At 49.8% G+C, this 5,536-nt stretch overlaps 1 long non-coding RNA gene across 1 annotated transcript; it reads left to right on the top strand.

Annotated features, from left to right (window-relative positions):
• The first annotated feature begins 983 nt into the window (after window positions 1–983).
• On the top strand, window positions 984–4,551 carry LOC130861923 (uncharacterized). The gene is made up of 2 exons (XR_009055615.1): window positions 984–1,473; window positions 4,081–4,551. It is a non-coding gene; the product is annotated as an uncharacterized LOC130861923 (long non-coding RNA).
• The last annotated feature ends 985 nt before the right edge of the window (window positions 4,552–5,536 follow it).

Raw genomic sequence — 5,536 nt, 5'->3', positions numbered from 1 at the left:
ACATTGGGTAGGCAGGGAAAGAAAGCTGGGCCAACTCCCTAAGATGGTGCCTTCTTCTCTGAAGACCCTGCAAGGAGAAACAGTAGGAAAGCACGTGGATGGGTATCTAGACAAGACAACGGGGGAAGGACTCAGAACCCCATAAACCAAGGCAGTCTCTGTCTAATGGATTTCTACCGTTGGGCTTCTCCCAACATCACCTGTGAACCTTGAGGTAGCAGACTGGCTGGTGCCACCGTATCTCACCCACGAAAGCCTCATCCTGCTCCCTACCCCCTTTCCCTTCCCTGCCCCCTGCCTGGGAAGAGAGAGCCTATATGCAGGCTCTTGCTTTTATCAGAGGCCCACCATCTGAGTCCTGCTTTAGGACCTACCCACCCACCCAACTCCACCCCTCCCACCCCCAAGCCCCACACTCCCCACCCCCAGTTCCTCCTGACACTATTACCCTTCTACCCACCCTTCCCTTTCTGCATCCAGTGCAGGCCTCTGTTCCATTGAAAAGTAGTCTAGGTCTTTGGGACACTCGCTCAAAGCAAGTCCCCAGTATAACTTAGAAAAATTATAAATTAACAAAAACAAACTCCATTTCAGAAACATGTTAAACCTGGACTTTTATAGTCAAAACCTAACTTTTCCCTATTTTCCTGTATTAACTGGATCCTATGAATTAGATTGCTACTTCTCTCGCTGTAGAGATTAAGTAGAAAATGAAATCACAGTAGAAGTAATTGACTTTTCTAAAGTGCCTGCCTCCATCAACACTTGCTGCTTGGCGATACACTTTCAATTATTTTAATATCAACTGTCCTGTTTCTGTTATATCACACTTCTGTCAAACACAGAAGACAAAAATGATCAAATACAGATTATAACACGGATACTAGGTAGTATGATTCAGAAAATTTCTTCTTAGTGACTTTGGGTAGCCATTTCTCTCTCCTGAAGGTGGCCTTCCTGGTACCCCAGCCCCAGCTGCTGTTCCTTTGGAGACAAGGCCACACATGCGCAGAAAATACAGTCTCCAAGTGGACTACAAACCCCAAAATGCCCAGAGCCCTTTAAAAATGGGCGTTCCAACCCGCCCTCTCTCTCTTCTCTCGCGCTCCCCCCTCCTCTTCTCCTTTCGTCTCTTCACTCCCGTTCCTTGTATGTTACCCTCCCCCATTAAAGTTTACCCACGTGGGACCCCGCGTGTCTCGTCTCTCCTTCCCCAACCCCGCGCGTCTCGTGTCTCCCCCTCCCGAACAACAACACCCCGCGCATTTAAAAAATAATAACATTTTGGTGCCGTCTGCTCGGGGACCTTCGCGCCCCGGGGCCCTCACCTGAGGCCTCGGCTCTGGGTTTTGGCGCCTCCTGGAGCTCGGGGCCTCCCCCGGGACAAGGTCAGAACCGGACGACCTGCGACCACTCCACGTGTTCCAGCCATCTCGACACGGCCCTCCCTCTCCAACCGTCAGCGGCTAATTCGTGAGTTTACCTGGGCTGGCTAACCATCCCCTCTCACCTGGAGGAGGCCGGCCGAGCTCCCGGCTTCCTCTGGCGTGTCCTGGGTGTGGTTGCTAACCCCCCCTCTTCCCCCGACCTTCTGCCCTAGGCTAGACCTGTTTTTATCCGCGCCCAAAAGCCCGGGGCTTTTGGTTCTCTGTCCTCTGTTTCATTCCTTTTCTTTCTTCTTCTTCATCGTGACCGCCGCTACGGTGCGGCCCGCCGCTACGGTGCGGCCCGACCTTGGCTGAATTCGACTCAGCCAAGGTCCTACCACCCCCCCTGTGAAATCGGACGCCTTTTCACAGGGCCTGGGTGTTCTTCGGCTGCAACGGGCAGCCTTCGGGCGTAACTGTCCCCTCCTAGCCTAGACCCCCGCCTCCCGTCGAAAACTAGGACTGGGTCAGCTAGCCCATAGCACGGTCCCCTGGGTACTCTGACGCCTGTGTCCAGAGCAACTGTGTTCGGGGCATCTTCGGGTGCCTTCTGCGGATATTTTCACGGTTCTAGCCATGGGCGCTAAGTCTTCAAAACCAATTCCCCCTTCCTCTCCTCTGGGACAGCTGTTGGAAGCCCTACAGCCCCACGCCTTAATTCCTTCTGTTAAATTATCTACACTCATCCGCCTTTGCTCTAAGAGGTGGCCGTCCTACGGCCTACAGGGGAACTTTAAATGGCCATCTTGCGGGTCTTTTGACCCCGATATTCTACGGGAACTAGCTAACTTTTGCCACCGTTCTGCTAAATGGAAAGAAATGATGTATATTATGGCATTCTTTTACATGGCTTTAAAAACAAATCCTTCTACTGTCTCTCAGTGCTCACCGGCTCACATGTTCTTAGCAATGCCGCCCCACCCGGAACCTCCTGCTCCTGCTATGGACCCCGCGGACGAACCTCCACCTCCCCGGCCTCGCGGGGCTACTCCTTCCCGTTCTGCCAGATCTAACGATGGTTCTTCCATTCCCCTTTCCTCCAAAGTTTCTTTTAGGCACAGAAAATCCTCCTCCAGGTCACCTAACCGTTCTCCGTCTAGTTCCCCAATAAGCTCCCGTTCTGGATCTACAGGGATTTCGCCCAGTTCCTCCGAGGCGGCTCCACTCCCGCCCGCCGCCTCGCTCACTCCCTGAGGACATCAGGTTCCTAAAGGCTACCACTGACTGCCTCCTGTGAGATCTGCCAAAAGTCAGATCCCAGGACCAAATATCGTAGCTTTCCTTTCCCTACTCACCAAGCCAGGGGCTCCCTTCCGGGAACTGACTGGCAGCTGGATTTTACTCATATGCCCACAGTTAAAAAAATTAAATATCTCCTGGTGTTGGTGGATACAATGTCTGGGTGGGTTGAAGCCTTCCCCACCTCTAACAAGAGAGCCCAGACAGTTTCTGATATCCTCCTCCGAGAAATTGTTCCGCGGTTCGGGCTCCCAACTTCTCTTCAGTCAGATAACGGCCCAGAGTTTACTTCCCAGATTTCTCAGAATCTGTCTAGGGCACTTGAAATCCCCTGGAATTTTCATATACCATACCACCCCCAGTCTTCAGGTAAGGTAGAACGGACTAACCGCTCTTTAAAGGATGCCCTCGTTAAGATGTCACAAGAACTACACCTCGACTGGGTAAGACTTTTGCCTCTGGCCCTTCTCAGGCTCCGGGCTCTCCCAAAGGGCCCTCTTTTCATTTCACCCTTTGAACTCATGTATGGGCGGCCAGTTTTAACCCCTGGCCTCCCATCGGGAACCTCTCCCCTTCCTGATCACCTGCTCACTCCCCTCCTTTTCCACCTACGTTCACTGCTGTGGGACTTCACGGATCACTCACTACCTCAACCATGTGCCAACGCATGCCCACCGCCGGTTAAAATAGGAGATAAGGTTTTATTCTCACCTCCAGGTCAACGTCCCTTACCCCTTTCCCCTAAATGGCAGGGTCCTCTCAGGGTAATTCTTCTAACTCCCACAGCTGCCAAGCTCGAGGGAATTCCTCACTGGATTCACCTGTCACATCTGAAACCGTTCATCCCTACAGCTCAGAACAATCCTCCTTACACGGTAACTCAGACGGGACCATGTTCCCTCAAGTTCCAAAGGACAACAGGTCCAACCCCCTCTACTCCACCCTAAGGAAAACAATGGTCTCATTTTTCATTTTTTCCTCCTGTGCTAATACACCCTCCCTTTTCTAAATTCCTAAATAACCATCCAGTTGTCTCTACAGGAATCATCATCAAACACAGAGCCAAGAGGTTCAGGTGATAAGCAAATGCTTAACCAAGTTCCTGACATAACAGGTTTGTCACTGACTGCAGCAGTGACCCCTAAAATGTTAAAGAATATATGATTAAAATCTATTTCTTTTAAGACATTTTCTTTAAGCTCCAAGACACCAGCCGGACCCACCTGGACAAAACAGACACAAGCAAAACGGAATAAGTATCATTCAATTAACGGAATAAGTATCATTTACCTTTTTTATTCTTATTCTTAACCCCTGGCCTCCTAAAAGCCCCCCCCCCTCCACCCCAACCCCCTCCACCCCAAATCTCCCTTCTAACTTTTTTCTCTCTACTAATGCAACTTTTGTTTTCCAGCATCCTAACGGTGACCCAGCTACTCAAGAGCCAGACAGATACAATCTCCAGACAGATGCGATTTCTTCAATCAGCCACTTGATGCCAGCGGACAAAACATCGATATGACATCAGGACAACCGGACGCTCCCCGGACCCCTCGACGCCCAAAGTCAGCAGGAAGCAGTCATGAGAGACCGGGCTACGCCCCTATTCCCTACCCGTTAAGACCCTAAACCCCCCCCCTCAATTTTTTTTTAATAAAACCAAAAGGGTGGAATGCTGTTCCTTTGGAGACAAGGCCACACATGCGCAGAAAATACAGTCTCCAAGTGGACTACAAACCCCAAAATGCCCAGAGCCCTTTAAAAATGGGCGTTCCAACCCGCCCTCTCTCTCTTCTCTCGCGCTCCCCCCTCCTCTTCCCCTTTCGTCTCTTCACTCCCGCTCCTTGTATGTTACCCTCCCCCATTAAAGTTTACCCACGAGGGACCCCGCGTGTCTTGTCTCTCCTTCCCCAACCCCGCGCGTCTCGTGTCTCCCCCTCCCGAACAACACCCCCCTATTTAAAAAATAATAACACCAGCCCCATATGATTCTAGGATATGCTTCTGGCTCCATTAGGCAGGAGTTGTCAAATACTATGAGCAAGAAGATGCATCCAGTGGAAGTTCATACCTGCACCTGAGTTGTTCCACTCAACGACGGGCATGTCTGTGTGGGGAGTTGGAATGTCACAGGTCCACAGCCAAAATTATATTGGGCTATTTTAGCCTTTTAAATAACCAAATCAGTTACTTTCCTCTGTGCATGGCATAACTTCATGGTGACTAGTACTCAAAAACTATTTAATGGGATTAACTTTAAGAATCATCTTTACTCTCTGCCTTTCCCCTAGTCCCTAACCTCAAGAAGGGAAGAATGGCGTGTGCTTCCTCGCCAGCACCTGCCCCGTTATTTACTGTTCTGTTTGCCTCCACCGTTTCTCTCAATCATTCCAACACAACACGGTTTTCAAAACTCGCTGTGGCTCTTCTGACCTATACCTCCAGTTGTAACTGTTTTAACTTATATCCATACCATGGATGAGCTCTCATCTTACAAAGAATAAGAGTTTATTCTGGAACCACTTTGGCGGCTATGGCCTGGGAATACAGATTTAGGTTATGTAAGATTCCATGTCCCAATGAGGAAGTCATTTCATAGAGTTTTAGAATTTTACGGAACAAAGAAAAACATAAGTCAAGGAAAGTTTACGACTCAGAGAGACAGGAATAGCAAGAAAGGGGAAGATTTTCTATAGGCTCCAGATGTTGGTGGCTGTCTTGTCTTTGGGGTTGGTGGAAACTAGAGGTCCACTAAGTTAATAGATTTCGTAAGGTTGCTATTAGTCACAGATGTTAGTTCAGACACAGGTGTGGGCAAAGAATGGATGTTTGGAAGGCTTAGAACTAGTCCATGATAGGGCAATTAGCCT

The sequence above is a fragment of the Chionomys nivalis genome, chromosome 19 (assembly GCF_950005125.1).
Source record: "Chionomys nivalis chromosome 19, mChiNiv1.1, whole genome shotgun sequence".
Taxonomy (NCBI): Eukaryota; Metazoa; Chordata; class Mammalia; order Rodentia; family Cricetidae; genus Chionomys; species Chionomys nivalis.
The sequence above is the reverse complement of the archived record's forward strand: the minus strand, read 5'-3'. Positions and strand labels throughout refer to the sequence as shown.